The sequence below is a fragment of the Culex pipiens genome, chromosome 1 (genome assembly GCF_016801865.2).
Source record: "Culex pipiens pallens isolate TS chromosome 1, TS_CPP_V2, whole genome shotgun sequence".
Taxonomy (NCBI): Eukaryota; Metazoa; Arthropoda; class Insecta; order Diptera; family Culicidae; genus Culex; species Culex pipiens.
The window spans coordinates 99,968,430-99,988,943 of record NC_068937.1 but is presented as its reverse complement, the minus strand read 5'-3'; the positions used below and the strand labels follow the sequence as shown (position 1 = coordinate 99,988,943).

The window sequence follows — 20,514 nt, the reverse complement described above, 5'->3', positions numbered from 1 at the left end:
TTAAGAAGTTTTGGCTCATCTATATAATAAAACTGATTTTGTGGAAACAAATTTTGAATTTACAATAAAATTAAAATACATTAGTCCAATATCGTTATTTCATCAAGCAGTGGTTGTTTCGTGCCTTTCTCATTTATTTTAGCTAATTATTTCAATTTGTCTTAACATTTTGTGGCAGTGGTCCCAGATTTTGAAAGCATTTAGCTTTTCAAATTGCAAAAAATCTAGCAATGTGCTGAGATGAGAATTTAGGGTTGTCAGATCTTCAAAATTCACTATTTTTCCGAAAGTTTTCCAAATAATTTCAATATTGTATAAAGTTTGACGTTTTCAGAAGCCAATTTCATTGAAATATGCAACCTCCAGCCTTAAAAGAATATATAATTTATCTTAAGTGACGATACTTTATGATAGGGTTGCCAGAGTTTGAATTGTTTTTGAAGCAGGTTAAACAGTATTTGAAGTAAATTCCCGGGCAGACGGTAATAACAAAATTCATGCCATTTCAATAACAAATATTGTTAAAATAACAGAAAGTGTTATGGGATATTCTTGCAAAATCCATTTTTTCAGAAGAGTTTAATAACAGTTTATGTTATCATAACAAAATTTGTTATTGGTCTGATATTTGTTGGAAGCCAAAACAACTTTAGAATAACATTTTTTGTTATGGAAGAATACCACCAACTGTTATTGGGATGATCGGATTAGTTGTTAAAATAACAAAAAAGAATAACAAAGATTTGTTCGAAGAATACCTAAAAATGTTATTAGTCTGTTATTACAATAACAATCCAATAACAAAAAAATCATAACGGCGAATAGCAAATCTTGTTATAAATAACATAAAATGTTATTGGCCTAGTATTTTCAAATATCAAAAAGTGTTATTCCCAAGTTATTTCCGTCTGCTCGGGTTCCATCAAAATATCACGGAATTTGGCTTTAAAAATGTAAAGCAAAGTAAATTTTCTAGAGTTCTCATTATTTTTGAAAGATCTGGCATCTTTGATATTTTTCATTCATTTATTAATTTTTTACTTGGCATAAACTTTTTGGTGAACTAAATAAGGCTTTTTGTTTCGTCCATATAAGTCTTTTAACATTTTTGTCAGTTATTCATACAAAAATGGTAATTATTCAAGAATCGGTATCTTGGGAAGGGATTTTATTTCAGATATGTTGTCTCCAGCAATGTGTTACACTCTGAAAAATATCCCAAAAAAAAATCTCTTTTTTTAAGTGATGCTCCCAAAATTGTTTTTTAAAAATGTTTTTCAAATGCATCTTTGAAACTCGTCAAACGCAAGTACCACAGATCTTTCTAAAACATCAGTTTCTCTAAAATAGCACAGTAAAATCTAAACATTTACCCTTCCTGCAAAGGCTTATAAATTGATCTCAGTTGTAAGGGTCTCTAAATCTCCAGTCGGCCAATGAACATCTTGCCGTAAAACTGTAAAATTCTAATAAAACATTATTTGATATTGAAATGTTTCCGAAAAAAAATCCCTGAAATCGTTTATAAAAGTACACAATTTTTTCAATTGATATTTTACATTTTTTTATAAAATGAACTGTTTTCAAGTAATAGGCATTTGAGGATGGATTTTCGGCTAAAAATATGAATATTTTTAAATTAAAAAATGTATCCATTAACGCCTTAACTCTCAAGCTCGAGAAAAAGTTGGGAATTCATATGGAAATTCCCCCTTTTTCTCGAGCTTGGGAGTTTAGGTGTTGATGTTCATTTTTAATAGAAAACTAGCCGTACAATTCTAGGGGTTTTTTTTTAAAGATCCTACCCGGGCAGACGGGTAACAAATTTCATGCCATTTCAATAACAAATATTGTTAAAATAACAGAAAATGTTATGGAATCTTCTTGAAAAAATCATTTTTGCATAAGAGTTTAATAACAGTTATGATAACATTAACTGTTATTAAACTCTCTAAATTTTTTATTGATCTGATATTGGTTGAAAGCTGAAACAACTTTGGAATATCATTTTTTCTATGGAAGAATAACTCTAATTGTTATAAGGATGATCGGATTAGTTATTAAAATAACAAAAAATAATAACAAAGATTTGTTCGAAGAATAACTTAAAATGTTATTAGTCTGTTATAATAATAACAATCCAATAACAGAACAATCATAACGACGAGAAACAAATCCTGTGATAAATAACATAATATGTTATTAGCTTAGTATTTTAAAATATCAAACAATGTTATTCGCAAGTTATTTCCGTCTGCTCGGGTATAAACATATGAAACACAAAAGCTTTTAGGACCTTTAAAAAAAGCTCAATTATTTTTCTTTTTGGAGCATTGCAAAGAACTGAAAATGATATAAATAACATTTTCTAAGCGTGAAATCAAATTGAATAAAATTTGCAATGGCCTTACTTCTTTTCAGATAAATTTGCCTGCTATCAGTGAGGTTCATCATCATTTCAGTCAATTTTTGAATACATTGATTTCAGTGACTCTGACAAAAAAAATAGGAAAATAACATAGGCTAATTTAAAAAGAAAATTGTTTATGTTGCAGACATGACCAGCATGAATTGTTAGATAACGGGAATACTTTTAAAAAAATCACCTTAAGAAGTATTTGAATGACCATTATGAATTTATCAGACGAACTAGGTAAAACTTTCAATGTTGAAGAATTCCCCTTTCATTTGGTCTATAAATCGTGTTTTTTATGACAACTACCAATCTTGAATTAAAAAAATATTGAATAAAAAATCAAGCTGATATTCTACCATTTTTCTAAATAGAGCAATTCCAGCTCAAATAAGGATTTTTTCTGGTACTTTTGTACCCGATCTAGTTAAGCCATAGTTGTGTTTATGGAGCCAGTAGTACTCAAAAATAACATTTGAGAAGGGCGTAAGGTATTTAAATATTTTTGTATTTTGCAATTTAAAAATTACTGTATCTCGAAGCCGTTGCATCGTATCAAAAAGTGGTCAAAGACAAACTTGTAGGAAATTAGAGGGGCTTTCTGATAAAATACACTGAAACAAAAATACACGCCACTTCTATGAGATTTTTTGATTTTTAAGTCTGAAACTTAAATTTAAAGGTGATGTCACAATTTTTTTTCGTTCAAAATTTTTGAGGAAATAGCCGAAGATGTTTCCAAAAGACTGAAGAAAAATGCAGGATGGCATATCTCTCCTAAAAAAATACAAAAATCATTTATTAAAACTGTTTTTTTGAAAAGTGGTCTAAACGTCAAAATTTTTAAAAACCGATAGTGGGAATTGATTTCTCAGACAATTTTACATAAAAGTCTATCATAACGACCATTGTCCTATGTCCAATCCTTGGGAAGATACAGCGGTTTTAAAAATAAAAATGTTGAAAAAACGGGTTTTTTTGGTGGTTTTTTTTCAATTTCTATATGACAGCCTTGGTTTTTCAGTCTCGTAAATATTTTTACTGGAAAGCTCGTCCAATTTCCCATAAGTTTGCCTTTGACAGCATTTCAATTGGATGTAAGGGCTTACAGATATAAACTTAATTGCATTGCTAATAACTGAAAATAGAATATTTTTTTCAGTGTGGTAGAAACCAGGACAGTAAATTTGCTTACGTAAATATAAAAACGATATAAATCAAAAAGCTGTCAAAGGCAAACTTATGGGAAATTGGACGAGCTTTCCGGTAAAAATATTTACGAAACTGAAAAACCAAGTCTGTCATATAGAAATCGCCAAAAACCACCAAAAAACTCGTTTTTTCAACATTTTTATTTTTAAAACCGCTGTACCTTTCCAAGGATTGGACATAGGACAATGGTCAATATGGAGACTTTTATGTAAAATTGTCTGGAGAATCGATTCCCACTACCGGTTTTTAAAAATTTTGACGTTTAGACCACTTTTCAAAAAAACAGTTTTAGTAAATGATTTTTGTATTTTTTTTTAGGAGAGACATGGGTAATTCTCTACCAACTCACACGAAATCGGAAAAAGTTGCCCCGACCCCTCTTCGATTTGCGTGAAACTTTGTCCTAAGGGGTAACTTTTGTCCCTGATCACGAATCCGAGGTCCGTTTTTTGATATCTCGTGACGGAGGGGCGGTACGACCCCTTCCATTTTTGAACATGCGATAAAAGAGGTGTTTTTCAATAATTTGTAGCCTGAAACGGTGATGAGATAGAAATTTGGTGTCAAAGGGACTTTTATGTAAAATTAGACGCCCGATTTGATGGCGTACTCAGAATTCCGAAAAAACGTATTTTTCATCGAAAAAAAACACTGAAAAAGTTTTAAAAATTCTCCCATTTTCCGTTACTAGACTGTAAAATTTTTTTGAACATGTCATTTTAAGGGAAATTTAATGTACTTTTCGAATCTTCATTGACCCAGAAGGGTCATTTTTTCATTTAGAACAAAATTTTTCATTTTAAAATTTCGTGTTTTTTCTAACTTTGCAGGGTTATTTTTTAGAGTGTAACAATGTTCTCCAAAGTTGTAGAGCAGACAATTAAAAAAATTTTGATATATAGACATAAGGGGTTTACTTATAAACATCACGAGTAATCGCGATTTTACGAAAAAAAGTTTTGAAAAAGTTACTTTTTGCGTTTCTCTTTGTTTCGTCGTCCGTGTCTGTCGCGGGTGACCATGAACAGCCGTGATCGATGACGACCAACTTTTTCAAAACTTTTTTTCGTAAAATCGCGATAACTCGTGATGTTTATAAGCAAACCCCTTATGTCTATATATCAAAATTTTTGTAATTGTCTGCTCTACAACTTTGTAGAACATTGTTACACTCTAAAAATAACCCTGCAAAGTTAGAAAAAACACGAAATTTTAAAATGAAAAATTTTGTTCTAAATGAAAAAATGACCCTTCTGGGTCAATGTAGATTCGAAAACTACATTAAATTTCCCATAAAATGACATGTTCCAAATTTTTTTACAGTCGAGTAACGGAAAATGGGAGAATTTTTAAAACTTTTTTAGTGTTTTTTTCGATGAAAAATACGTTTTTTCGGAATTCTGAGTGCGCCATCAAATCGGGCGTCTAATTTTACATAAAAGTCCCTTTGACACCAAATTTCTATCTCATCACCGTTTCAGGCTGCAAATTATTGAAAAACACCTCTTTTTTCGCATGTTCAAAAATGGAAGGGGTCGTACCGCCCCTCCGTCACGAGATATCAAAAAACGGACCTCGGATTCGTGACCAGGGACAAAAGTTACCCCTTAGGACAAAGTTTCACGCAAATCGAAGAGGGGTCGGGGCAACTGCTGTGTGAGTTGGCGGAGAATTACCCAATGGCATAAATTTTGTTATTACCGTCTGCTCGGGCGTGTATACAAGATTCCAAATCTGGAAATTCTATTAATTGGGAACCACCTTCCTCCCGGAAAATCAGTTTCCTTGTAAAGCAAGTGTACATCAATATCCACGAAAGAGTAAACCAATAATCATCAAATCGAAAAAAAGAACGCAAACTGCATCGCACCACGATATAAACAAACCATCACATCGCACATGCTTTCGCTCTGTTTCACTTTCCCGGGAGAGCATTTCCCTCTCCCTTCGTCTCTCCTCTCACCGTAACCACTTCCTCCTGCAGTCACATGGTTTTTCCAACATCCCAAGTACACTTCCACTTGACGCTGGAAAATGGGCGTGAGTTCCCCCCCTCTGCCACTCATTTTCCAGCAGCTCTCACTCTCTTGCTCACAAAATTTGCGAGCGAGAGAGAGAGAGGGAGAGAAGGTGAGTTCCTTCGAGTTCGGACCGGCAGAGGCAGCTTCCGCCAGCCGATTCCGGATTCGTTCAGTCGATTGTCGTCGGCCGAGCTGGAAAAACGTTTGCCTCCCTCTGGGAAGATCTCCACGCCGTTACACGGACCAGTTTTAGCAAAAAAGCCAAAAGCTTAAAGCTTGCTTCTTCTTTTCCACCACAAACGTCTGCGAAATATCGCGACCCGCGCGCGTGCAATTTGAGGTTAAGTCAGCTGTCAGCTTTAAGCGAATCGCAGCGCGCTCGTGGATTATCGGCCGGAAGGATTAACAGCCGTCTGCTCTCTTCTACTGCGTTGTTGTTGTCCTAACTCCGAGAGGTTAAGGTGCAAGTGAACGGTTACATCAGCTTGTTGTTTTGTGGTGCGCTTAAGGCGAAACATAACCGCACTCTTTCGAAGAAGAAAAAGAAAAGAGCGAAGAAGTTCAGTGTCTCAAGTTTTGAGTCGGTGATTATCACAAGGTTGTGGGGGAGTAAAAAAAGAAGGTGTAATTAGTTGTTCACCCCTTTTCCGGTGACAGCAAACGAAACCTGCAAGTGACAAAGAGGCGTTGCCTTTGGGTGATAAGTTGGTGTTGGCTTGGTCTGTTGAAAGAAAAAAAAACGGAAGATATTTTCGCAGATCCTGTGTGGATAATCGGAAGAAAATTACGGTTGGCACAGATCTCAGTGCAGGTGTAACCGAAAGGAATTGAGAGTGTAAGGTTTGATGTTATTGAAGGACTAGATACGTGAAGATGACGATAACCGGAGGTGTCTGGAAGTAATAGGCTTTAACAATTAAAAATGATTTGCACATTTGACGTATTGAAAAAAAAATTAGATCTGTTCTTAATATATAAAAAAAACTGATTCAAAAGGCTAACTGAAGTGTGCACAGCAATCAAAGATTACAGATTTACGAAACCAATCCTGCGAAATTCTGACTGTTAAAATTTTGTTGTAAATAATTTGGTATACAATACTTTAGGGGATGAAACCAAAATTACAAAGATAACCGATGTTTTCAAAATATAAAAAAGTGAGGATCAAAAATCAAGGTGCAAAAGCCCTGATTGATGTGCACCTTTCGGATTCATTATAAATCTCTCAAAAAAATATATAAATAAATGTTTTTAAAAATCAATTTCAATTTAAGTGACGGCCACATAATCGGAAGGTCTGCAAAATATTGTATTGATTTGATTTTATTGATTTGATGGTTTGAGGTAGGTTTAAGCAACGACAATTCAACCATTTAAAGATGGCCACCCGGGCAGACGGTAATAGCAAAATCCATACCATTTCAATAACAAATACTGTTAAAATAGCAGAAAGTGTTGTGGAATCTTCTTGAAAAATCCATTTTTGCATACGGGCTTAATAACAGTTTATGTTATCATAACAAAATTTGTTATTGGTCTGATATTGGTTGAAAGCCAAAACAACTTTGGAATAACATTTTTTGTTAGGGAAGAATACCTCCAACTGTTATTGGGATGATCGGATCAGTTGCTAAAATAACAAAAAATAATAACAAAGATTTGTTCGAAAAATAACTAAAAGTGTTATTAGTCTGTTATTGTAATAAATAACATAAAATTTATTGGTTTAGTACTTGCAAACATCAAAAAATGTTATTTCCATGTTATTTCCGTCTGCTCGGGCACATCCCGAGACCGATATCAAATTTTGTTATGATAACATTAACTGTTATTAAGCCCTTATGCAAAAATAGATTTTTCAAGAAGATTCCATAACACTTTCTGTCATTTAAACAGTGTTTGTTATTGAAATGGTATGGATTTTGTTATTACCGTCTGCCCAGAATGTTATAAAAATTTTCATGATTTGTTTTTTTTTTTTTGTGAACATTTCTAAGTTAAAATAATTACATGACCGATACTTTTTTGCATTTTAAATGATCTTTTTAAAAGTCAGAACATTAAGTTTGTGTGAAAAGTAGGTTATTGTTAAAATTTTGCATTTTGAATTTCGTTTTTTGCTGTTTTTCGTACCAAAATATTATATTCAAAATTTTCAACTTAAATTACCGCTTATGAACAACTTTTACTTATGAAAACAAAATTTGTTGAGATTCTTCACCAATTATTTTTTTAAACATGAAGAGCTGAAATTGGTTGCACCTTTGCTATGGAAAAATGTTTGGTTAAAAATCTCAAATTTTTAGCTTTTTAGATTAAACTTGCGGTTAGTATATATTTTAAATATTTCACTTTTAAAAATAAAGAACTTTTTTAAAAAATTCGACTTAAAACAAGATAAAAATAAAATTTACAAATATAAATAAACCTTAATTACATTACAAAGTAAGTCACCTTATTAACAAAATCCAGAAATGAAAATTGAGGAAGGTTTTTTTTCGATTTCTGGAAAAAAACTAACTTTATCCACCTATGTGGTTGATGCCTTCCTCACTTTTTACCAACAATGGGTAATATGAGTGGTTTGGACACATATTTCAGCTATTTTTTTTAGATCCAGAAAAATAAGTACACAGATATGACTCAAGAGGTCATAACTCGAGACAGGGTTGCCAGATCATCAATGTTGTGGACTCGTTGGAAAGGTCTTTCAATTACCTAACTAACGAAGGGTCGGATGATGGATCTGGACATAGTAACATACATTTAAGTGAGATCCGGCATCAAAAAAGTACATAAATATCACTTAAGTGGTCATAACTCGATCAGGGTTGCCAGATATTCAATGTTGTGAACTCGTTGGAAAGGTTTCTTGATTACCTAACCAACGATGGGTTGGATGATGAATCCGGTCATCGTTTACATACATTTAAGTGAGATCCGGCTTCAAAAAAGTACATAAATATCACTTAAGTGATCATAACTCGAGACAGGGTTGCCAGATCTTCAATGTTGTGGACTCATTGAAAAGGTCTCTTGATTACCTCACCAACGATGGGTCGGATGATGGATCCGGACATCGTTTACATACATTTAAGTGAGATCCGGCTTCATAAAAGTACATAAATATCACTTAAGTGATCATAACTCGAGACAGGGTTGCCAGATCTTCAATGTTGTGGACTCGTTGGAAAGGTTTCTTGATTACCTAACCAACGATGGGTTGGATGATGAATCCGGACATCGTTTACATACATTTAAGTGAGATCCGGCTTCAAAAAAGTACATAAATATCACTTAAGTGGTCATAACTCGAGACAGGGTTGCCAGATCTTCAATGTTGTGGACTCATTGAAAAGGTCTCTTGATTACCTAACTAACGATGGGTCGGATGATGGATCCGGACATCGTTTACATACATTTAAGTGAGATCCGGCTTCAAAAAAGTACATAAATATCACTTAAGTGATCATAACTCGAGACAGGGTTTCCAGATCTTCAATGTTGTGGACTCGTTGGAAAGGTCTCATGATTACCTAACCAACGATGGGTCGGATGATGGATCCGGACATCGTTTACATACATTTAAGTGAGATCCGGCATCAAAAAAGTACATAAATATCACTTAAGTGGTCATAACTCGAGACAGGATTGCCAGATCTTCAATGTTGTGGACTCGTTGGAAAGGTTTCTTGATTACCTAACCAACGATGGGTCGGATGATGAATCCGGACATCGTTTACATACATTTAAGTGAGATCCGGCTTCAAAAAGTGCATAAATATCACTTAAGTGGTCATAACTCGAGACAGGGTTGCCAGATCTTCAATGTTGTGGACTCGTTGGAAAGGTCTCTTGATTACCTAACCAACGATGGGTCGGATGATGGATCCGGACATCGTTTACATGCATTTAAATAAGATCCGGATATATGTGAAAACACATTTTTATACATAACTTTTGAACTAGTTATCGAAACTTCAAACAATTCAATAGCGATGTATGGGACCCTAAACCAAGTCGAATGCACCTGGTTTGGTCAAAATTGGTTCATCCAGTGCTGAGAAAACTCAGTGAGAATTTTGGTCACATACATACATACACACACATACACACACACATACACACACACATACACACACACATACACACACACAGACATTTGTTCAGTTTTCGATTCTGAGTCGATATGTATACATGAAGGTGGGTCTTTGAGCTTTCAATAAAAAGTTCATTTTTAGAGCAGGATTATAGCCTTACCTCAGTGAGGAAGGCAAAAGGGTTGCATTTTATTTGCAATATTTTGAATTTTTTCAAATGGCTTTAACATTTACATTATTTAAAAAAAAAATGATTTCAATTTAAAACTCAGTTAACCTCTAAATTGAAATAATATCGTTTTTTACGAACTACTTTTGTAGCAGAATTACAAGTAAATTTGTTGTACAACAGTTCTAATAACCTCTGTTCAACCATTTTTTATCGAACAGTCAGTTGTAAGAACTTCTGTACATCTTGTTTGTCATACCAAGTATGCTACAAGAATTTTACCATTGATATTTTGAACATATGGTTTGTATTATTAGATTTATAACAAGTTTTTGTCTCTCGGCTCAAAAAACAATAAAAAAAAATATGATAATTGAAATGACAAGCCAGAATTTCCACAGTTAACAAAAACTGTGGTGACAAAAACTTTAACTTAAATGTGTTCAGCAGTTTTGTTTTTCAATCATAAAACGAAAAGGATAAAATGTTTGTTAAGTTGAAAACTAATTATTATGTTCATGTATTTTTCGATAAATTAAGAAAAAACTTGCAACTATTTTGAGTGCATTTTTCAAGGTACCTAATTTAAAAAATTGTAGTTCAAAATACTTCTTCTTTTACAAGAACCAACAAAAAAAATTCAAGGATTCTGAAACTTTAAAATACAGCGATTCCACCTCAAACCAGCAGGATCCAAATCAAAAGTGCTCCGATTTGGCTTAAATTTGACATAGAAGTTCATTGGCCAAAAAAATTAGACCCATTTTTTGGCGATTAGGGTGATACCATTCGAAATAGGGTAGTCCAGAAAATTACGCTTGTTGGGTTTTTTTTTTGCAGCTAACACTTTTTTTGAAACAATACCTGGGAAACGGTGAAATCAATTGAAGCTCGAATCAAACTTTCCAGAAAAAATGTACTGAGAACTCTTTTTTTTATGGAGAAGCACGGTACTTTAAGTTCGATTAATGTACCGAAATCCGACTTTTTCCAAGAAATCATTTTCTTAATCCTGTTATTCCTGATATTCAACATTTTTGTAAAATATTCTGAAAATTCATTTAAAGATAGTTGAGCCAAATAGCAGCAATTTTTATGTGGACCCTGCTGGTTTGACGTACATTTATCCTACAAGGTTCTACACGCAACCGAGGTCGGCCGATATTTGAGAGGGATCCCTCCCGAACTGAAGGGAAAAAACTTCCGTGCTCGGACAGGCGAGTTTTACCGCACGATGCTTGTGAGGGAAATCCACGAAAAAAAGCTTCACGCCGAAAACTGAACTTACACTCACACATCCAAACTTCTCACATGTATTGGTGGCATTTTATTTTTCCTTTTATGTCAATGTATTGGTGAACAGGGATCGTGTGTGTGAGTATTAGTGAGTTATTATGCTGATAAAAATGCTTCTTCCAAAAATGAAAAAAAATGTAGGAAAGTTTAGGAACACTTATTTTATTTCAATTTATTCACATTATCACAATAAAATCACTTCACTTTAAACTCACTCACTTTACATCGGCTGTGGTTGCTACAGCTGCGACGGCTTTTTTCTGTTGCTGCGACGGCTTGCTTTAGACCGGAATAATCCGGAGCAACCACTCCAACCGCATCATATCTGGCCTTCCAACGGTGCCGACTGGCGAGCAGTGTCGATGGCTTGTCCATCCTGTGTCAAGGTGTGGCCAACGGAACTTAACCCGCGACATTCCTGCAGTCGCGATGAAGTTCCGATGGCACCTGGGTGATGACGCTGAAAATTAAAGGGAAATTTAGGTTAGTTTAACAAAAACAGAACAAGTCGTAGCACCACAATCTAACTGTGAAGCTGCAAATTAAAAATTACCTGGTATACACTGCAAACTCCAACTGCCTCCCTTCTAGTTGAGAACTCATCAGTGCACTGCACTGCAGTGTTATATTTCGATTTGGTTCCGGCATGTTGCAACTTGAAAAAACACAGCCTCTCAAGTTGGAGGCTCCGGCGAACTGTCACTTTCATTCCACAGTGCAAGGTACATCAACGGTAGCGGGTATGGCAGATTTGATTTGCAAATAAAATAAAATTTAAAACTTAATCTTTCCTCATGCATTGTAGATGTTGTTGATATAGAATTGATTTTACATTATTTGTAAAAAAAATGTTTTTATTTGATCTACTTGTATTAAGTCAAACTATGTATCTCAACAATTTATAAATATTTTCTTTCTTATGACCAGAAAAGTTATACCTAAAAAAAGACAATTTGACAATTTGACAATTTGACAATTTGACAATTTGACAATTTGACAATTTGACAATTTGACAATTTGACAATTTGACAATTTGACAATTTGACAATTTGACAATTTGACAATTTGACAATTTGACAATTTGACAATTTGACAATTTGACAATTTGACAATTTGACAATTTGACAATTTGACAATTTGACAATTTGACAATTTGACAATTTGACAATTTGACAATTTGACAATTTGACAATTTGACAATTTGACAATTTGACAATTTGACAATTTGACAATTTGACAATTTGACAATTTGACAATTTGACAATTTGACAATTTGACAATTTGACAATTTGACAATTTGACAATTTGACAATTTGACAATTTGACAATTTGACAATTTGACAATTTGACAATTTGACAATTTGACAATTTGACAATTTGACAATTTGACAATTTGACAATTTGACAATTTGACAATTTGACACTTTGACAATTTGACAATTTGACAATTTGACAATTTGACAATTTGACAATTTGACAATTTGACAATTTGACAATTTGACAATTTGACAATTTGACAATTTGACAATTTGACAATTTGACAATTTGACAATTTGACAATTTGACAATTTGACAATTTGACAATTTGACAATTTGACAATTTGACAATTTGACAATTTGACAATTTGACAATTTGACAATTTGACAATTTGACAATTTGACAATTTGACAATTTGACAATTTGACAATTTGACAATTTGACAATTTGACAATTTGACAATTTGACAATTTGACAATTTGACAATTTGACAATTTGACAATTTGACAATTTGACAATTTGACAATTTGACAATTTGACAATTTGACAATTTGACAATTTGACAATTTGACAATTTGACAATTTGACAATTTGACAATTTGACAATTTGACAATTTGACAATTTGACAATTTGACAATTTGACAATTTGACAATTTGACAATTTGACAATTTGACAATTTGACAATTTGACAATTTGACAATTTGACAATTTGACAATTTGACAATTTGACAATTTGACAATTTGACAATTTGACAATTTGACAATTTGACAATTTGACAATTTGACAATTTGACAATTTGACAATTTGACAATTTGACAATTTGACAATTTGACAATTTGACAATTTGACAATTTGACAATTTGACAATTTGACAATTTGACAATTTGACAATTTGACAATTTGACAATTTGACAATTTGACAATTTGACAATTTGACAATTTGACAATTTGACAATTTGACAATTTGACAATTTGACAATTTGACAATTTGACAATTTGACAATTTGACAATTTGACAATGTGACAATTTGACAATTTGACAATTTGACAATTTGACAATTTGACAATTTGACAATTTGACAATTTGACAATTTTGACAATTTGACAATTTGACAATTTGACAATTTGACAATTTGACAATTTGACAATTTGACAATTTGACAATTTGACAATTTGACAATTTGACAATTTGACAATTTGACAATTTGACAATTTGACAATTTGACAATTTGACAATTTGACAATTTGACAATTTGACAATTTGACAATTTGACAATTTGACAATTTGACAATTTGACAATTTGACAATTTGACAATTTGACAATTTGACAATTTGACAATTGACAATTTGACAATTTGACAATTTGACAATTTGACAATTTGACAATTTGACAATTTGACAATTTGACAATTTGACAATTTGACAATTTGACAATTTGACAATTTGACAATTTGACAATTTGACAATTTGACAATTTGACAATTTGACAATTTGACAATTTGACAATTTGACAATTTGACAATTTGACAATTTGACAATTTGACAATTTGACAATTTGACAATTTGACAATTTGACAATTTGACAATTTGACAATTTGACAATTTGACAATTTGACAATTTGACAATTTGACAATTTGACATTTGACAATTTGACAATTTGACAATTTGACAATTTGACAATTTGACAATTTGACAATTTGACAATTTGACAATTTGACAATTTGACAATTTGACAATTTGACAATTTGACAATTTGACAATTTGACATTTGACAATTTGACAATTTGACAATTTGACAATTTGACAATTTGACAATTTGACAATTTGACAATTTGACAATTTGACAATTTGACAATTTGACAATTTGACAATTTGACAATTTGACAATTTGACAATTTGACAATTTGACAATTTGACAATTTGACAATTTGACAATTTGACAATTTGACAATTTGACAATTTGACAATTTGACAATTTGACAATTTGACAATTTGACAATTTGACAATTTGACAATTTGACAATTTGACAATTTGACAATTTGACAATTTGACAATTTGACAATTTGACAATTTGACAATTTGACAATTTGACAATTTGACAATTTGACAATTTGACAATTTGACAATTTGACAATTTGACAATTTGACAATTTGACAATTTGACAATTTGACAATTTGACAATTTGACAATTTGACAATTTGACAATTTGACAATTTGACAATTTGACAATTTGACAATTTGACAATTTGACAATTTGACAATTTGACAATTTGACAATTTGACAATTTGACAATTTGACAATTTGACAATTTGACAATTTGACAATTTGACAATTTGACAATTTGACAATTTGACAATTTGACAATTTGACAATTTGACAATTTGACAATTTGACAATTTGACAATTTGACAATTTGACAATTTGACAATTTGACAATTTGACAATTTGACAATTTGACAATTTGACAATTTGACAATTTGACAATTTGACAATTTGACAATTTGACAATTTGACAATTTGACAATTTGACAATTTGACAATTTGACAATTTGACAATTTGACAATTTGACAATTTGACAATTTGACAATTTGACAATTTGACAATTTGACAATTTGACAATTTGACAATTTGACAATTTGACAATTTGACAATTTGACAATTTGACAATTTGACAATTTGACAATTTGACAATTTGACAATTTGACAATTTGACAATTTGACAATTTGACAATTTGACAATTTGACAATTTGACAATTTGACAATTTGACAATTTGACAATTTGACAATTTGACAATTTGACAATTTGACAATTTGACAATTTGACAATTTGACAATTTGACAATTTGACAATTTGACAATTTGACAATTTGACAATTTGACAATTTGACAATTTGACAATTTGACAATTTGACAATTTGACAATTTGACAATTTGACAATTTGACAATTTGACAATTTGACAATTTGACCATTTGACAATTTGACAATTTGACAATTTGACAATTTGACAATTTGACAATTTGACAATTTGACAATTTGACAATTTGACAATTTGACAATTTGACAATTTGACAATTTGACAATTTGACAATTTGACAATTTGACAATTTGACAATTTGACAATTTGACAATTTGACAATTTGACAATTTGACAATTTGACAATTTGACAATTTGACAATTTGACAATTTGACAATTTGACAATTTGACAATTTGACAATTTGACAATTTGACAATTTGACAATTTGACAATTTGACAATTTGACAATTTGACAATTTGACAATTTGAAAATTTGACAATTTGACAATTTGACAATTTGACAATTTGACAATTTGACAATTTGACAATTTGATAATTTGATAATTTGACAATTTGACAATTTGACAATTTGACAATTTGACAATTTGACAATTTGACAATTTGACAATTTGACAATTTGACAATTTGACAATTTGACATTTTCAAATTTTGACATTTTGACATTTTGACATTTAGACAATTTTACATTTTTACATTTTTACATTTTTACATTTTTACATTTTTACATTTTTACATTTTTACATTTTTACATTTTTACATTTTTACATTTTTACATTTTTACATTTTGACATTTTCACATTTTGACATTTTTACATTTTTTACATTTTTACATTTTTACATTTTTACATTTTCACATTTTCACATTTTCACATTTTCACATTTTCACATTTTCACATTTTCACATTTTCACATTTTCACATTTTGACATTTAAACAATAAATAATTGCTTTGAGTCAAGTTAATTCAGCGCCTACCTGTTAGATAAATTTATCCTGGTTGACTGAAATAAGCAAGCACGCATACATGTACACATCACCGACTTGTTTGGTGTTTGGTATGGTGTTTACGAAATAAAACTGAAATAATTTGAGCTTTTCTTGCAATAGTATTCGTGAATTACAAAGTTCGCTTTGAACGTGAGGGATTTCCGTACGATTTGACTGGGACAATACACAATTTGATTTGGGAGGGCCTCCCTCGCGGATTTCTCGTTTGCGTGTACCAAGTTGGTTTTTTATCAAAATCCCCTGTATTTAATGTCAAAATGAGCAAAAATGCACCAAATAACTGATTAACAGAATAAATGTCTTCACATTACCAAAATTCACCATAAAAAGATAATAATCTATCAAAATTCCCTCCTGTTCAAGGAAAAAACTCCAAAGAAATGATGTGCTTTGCTTCTCCTTGAGATTAAAACCAATTTCAACCTGGTTAGTTTAAACAAGGGTTTTGATGAAACATCCATCGGAAAACAATTTCCTATTAAATAAGATAAACATTTTCAACTACAACAACAGCTACTTTCGCCGACCCATGTATGTCCGGAAGGCTATCTTCCGAACCAAATTGATCGACAATGCCTAACCTGTCTTACTTTTCCCCGAAATCTACCCCGAATCCATAGAAATCAAAACATTTCATGGCCCCGCACGTTTCACAAAAAAAACCCTCCAATCGCAAAGAGCACCGTTCGCGAAATCAACCCCTCATCTTTTTCACCTGAAGACTGTTTTCCCAAGAGGAGAAGAAAAAAAACCGAAACCTGAAGAGGGTAGCGGAAAGGAAAGCTCACGCAATTGGAAAATTGAAAGCCTATTGCTTCCCGGCGGCCAGTTTATCGTCATCTCGTCGTCGTCGTCTTCCGCTTGATCGTTCCGAAAATTTTCCGAAACATGAACGTGGACAATTTCACCGCCCTTCGGCGGGTGGGTTCGGTAGGTATCGAACCGATAAAAATCCGAAAGTGGTAAGAAAGAGGTGGATTTATTTGTGACCTGAAGGCAGAAAGAAAAGAAGTTTTGGTTGCTGATTGTTGGGAAGAAGGGACAAAGGGTTTACACTTAAGAAGTTTTGGCTCATCTATATAATAAAACTGATTTTGTGGAAACAAATTTTGAATTTACAATACAATTAAAATACATTTGTCCAATATCGTTATTTCATCAAGCAGTGGTTGTTTCATGCCTTTCTCATTTATTTTAGCTAATTATTTTAAAGATTTTGAAAGCATTTGACTTTTCAAATTTCAAAAAATCTAGCTAATGTGCTGATTAAGATTTTAGGGTTGCCAGATCTTCAAAATTCACTTTTTTTCCGAAAGTTTTCCAAATAATTTCAACATTGTATAAATTTTGACGTTTTCAGATGCCAATTTCATTGAAATATGCAACCTCCAGCCTTAAAAGATTATATAATTTATCTTAAGTGACGATACTTTATGATAGGGTTGCCAGAGTTTAAATTGTTTTTGAAGCAGGTTAAACAGTATTTGAAGTAAATTCCCGGGCAGACGGTAATAACAAAATTCATGCCATTTCAATAACAAATATTGTTAAAATAACAGAAAGTGTTATGGAATATTCTTGCAAAATCCATTTTTGCAGAAGAGTTTAATAACAGTTTATGTTATCATAACAAAATTTGTTATTGGTCTGATATTTGTTGAAAGCCAAAACAACTTTAGAATAACATTTTTTGTTATGGAAGAATACCACCAACTGTTATTGGGATGATCGGATTAGTTGTTAAAATAACAAAAAATAATAACAAAGATTTGTTCTAAGAATACCTAAAAATGTTATTAGTCTGTTATTACAATAACAATCCAATAACAAAAAAATCATAACGACGAATAACAAATCTTGTTATAAATAACATAAAATGTTATTGGCCTAGTACATTTAAATATCAAAAAGTGTTATTCCCAAGTTATTTCCATCTGCTCGGGTTCCATCAAAATATCACGGAATTTGGCTTTAAAAATGTAAAGCAAAGTAAATTTTCTAAAGTTCTCATTATTTTTGAAAGATCTGGCATCTTTGATATATTTTTCATTCATTTTTTAATTTTTTACTTGGCATAAACTTTTTGGTGAACTAAAGCAGGCTTTTTGTTTCGTCCATATAAGTCTTTTAACATTTTTGTCAGTTATTCATATTCATACAAAAATGGTAAATATTCAAGAACCGGTATCTTGGGATGGGATTATATTTTAGATATGGTGTCTTCAGCAATGTGTTACACTCTGAAAAATATCCCCAAAAAAATCTCTTTTTTTAAGTGATGTTTCCAAAATTGTTTTTTTTTTAAATGTTTTTCAAAGGATTAAAAATGCATCTTTTAAGCTCGTCAAAAGCAAGTTTTTTAAGTGATGTTTCCAAAATTGTTTTTTTTAAATGTTTTTCAAAGGATTAAAAATGCATCTTTTAAGCTCGTCAAAAGCAAGTACCACAGATCTTTCTAAAACATTATTTTCTTCTAAATAGCACAGTAAAATCTAAACATTTACTCTTCCTGCAAAGGCTTTTAAATTGATCTCAGTTGTAAGGGTCTCTGAATCTCCAGTCGGCAAATGAACATCTTGCCGTAAAACTGTAAAATTCTAATAAAACATTATTTGATATTGAAATGTTTCCGAAAAAAATCCCTAAAATCGTTTATAAAAGTATAACCATTTTTTCAATTGATATTTTTATTATTTTTTTATAAAATGAACTGTTTTCAAGTAATAGGCATTTGAGGATGGATTTTCGGCTAAAAATATGAATATTTTTAAATTAAAAAATGTATCCATTAACGTATTAACTCTCAAGCTCGAGAAAAAGTTGGGAATTCATATGGAAATTCCCCCTTTTTCTCGAGCTTGGGAGTTTAGGTGTTGATGTTCATTTTTAATAGAAAACTAGCCGTACAATTCTAGGGTTTTTTTTTTAAAGATCCTACCCGGGCAGGCGGGTAACAAATTTCATGCCATTTCAATAACAAATACTGCTAAAATAACAGAAAATGTTATGGAATCTTCTTGAAAAATCATTTTTGCATAAGAGTTTAATAACAGTTATGATAACATTAACTGTTATTAAACTCTCTAAATTTTTTATTGATCTGATATTGGTTGAAAGCTGAAACAACTTTGGAATAACATTTTTTGTTATGGAAGAATAACTCTAATTGCTATTAGGATGATCGGATTAGTTATTAAAATAACAAAAAATAATAACAAAGATTTGTTCGAAGAATAACTTAAAATGTTATTAGTCTGTTATAATTATAACAATCCCGGGCAGAAAGTTGCATCTTGGAAAAATCTACCCTTGTTCGTAAAAACACGAACAAGTCAAGTTCACCCCAGGGTATGGTTAAGAGATAACCGAACATGGCCACGAACATAAATTGTTCGAGGCGTATCTGCGAAAAATCTTGTTGAGTTTATTTGACCAACAATGCCACATCAAGTTGAGTTTATAGTAGCAAACAACTGAAATCTTCCAAAAATCATATCAAGTTCATAAAGTAGATTTTGATCCCAAAAATAATTTTATTGGTTTTTAATGCACCCCGCCACAATTCAGACCCTCCCCCCCCCCCTTCTTCCTCTTCACAAATATGAGTAATATTGCAGGAATATACGCACTTACATCAAAACAAGATTTTTCAAAGTTGAAAAATTATTTTACTTTAAAAACTCATTAAAAAATTGTGGAGAAAGCGTTGAATTGCCAAAATGTCACAATAATTTTCCAAATCACGAAAAATCCAAAGTCTCTATTTCCATTTTTTTTAATTAAAAATAAATGTTTATGAAAATATTCCTAAAATTGCATAAGTCCAAAAATCCACAAAAAATTTCAAAAAGCCTGGTAATGTTTCTTATCAAAATAATTTTTCAAAATGTTGAAAAATATTCAACTGGCTGAGAGCAAAAATTTCGCAAAGTCCTGAAAATCTAATAAATTCTACCAAAAATCTTGTCGTGATACGGATCCCGTAAATTTTCTAAGTGCCGGAACGATTTTTGTAGGGGGTATATCAATAATTATTAAAAACCGACTCTCGAATTTCAAAATTTCAATGAAGACGTTTTGTTAGGGACATTATTTTAGGAACAAACTGATGTTTTTGTAAAAATCGGACGAAAATTTCCTGTAATTTCGACGATTTTTCCGAAATTTTGGTTCAAAGCAAAAATAAACATCAAAATAATTTGTCATGTT

The 20,514-nt window shown here is 31.6% G+C and overlaps 2 protein-coding genes and 1 long non-coding RNA gene across 14 annotated transcripts in view; 2 read left to right on the top strand and 1 right to left on the bottom strand.

Annotated features, from left to right (window-relative positions):
- LOC120425161 (tolloid-like protein 2) overlaps window positions 1-20,514 on the top strand; it is a 349,823-nt gene that overhangs the window by 146,501 nt on the left and 182,808 nt on the right. The window lies entirely within an intron of this gene.
- LOC120425164 (uncharacterized) overlaps window positions 5,364-20,514 on the top strand; it is a 92,857-nt gene continuing 77,706 nt past the window's right edge. Inside the window, exon 1 of the mRNA XM_039589602.2 lies at window positions 5,364-6,481. The gene's annotated coding sequence lies outside the window, so the exon portion shown is untranslated. The remainder of the gene's footprint in view (window positions 6,482-20,514) is intronic.
- LOC120425165 (uncharacterized) lies at window positions 11,358-12,024 on the bottom strand. The gene is made up of 2 exons (XR_005606480.2): window positions 11,765-12,024; window positions 11,358-11,671 (listed from the first exon to the last, which is right to left on the bottom strand). It is a non-coding gene; the product is annotated as an uncharacterized LOC120425165 (long non-coding RNA).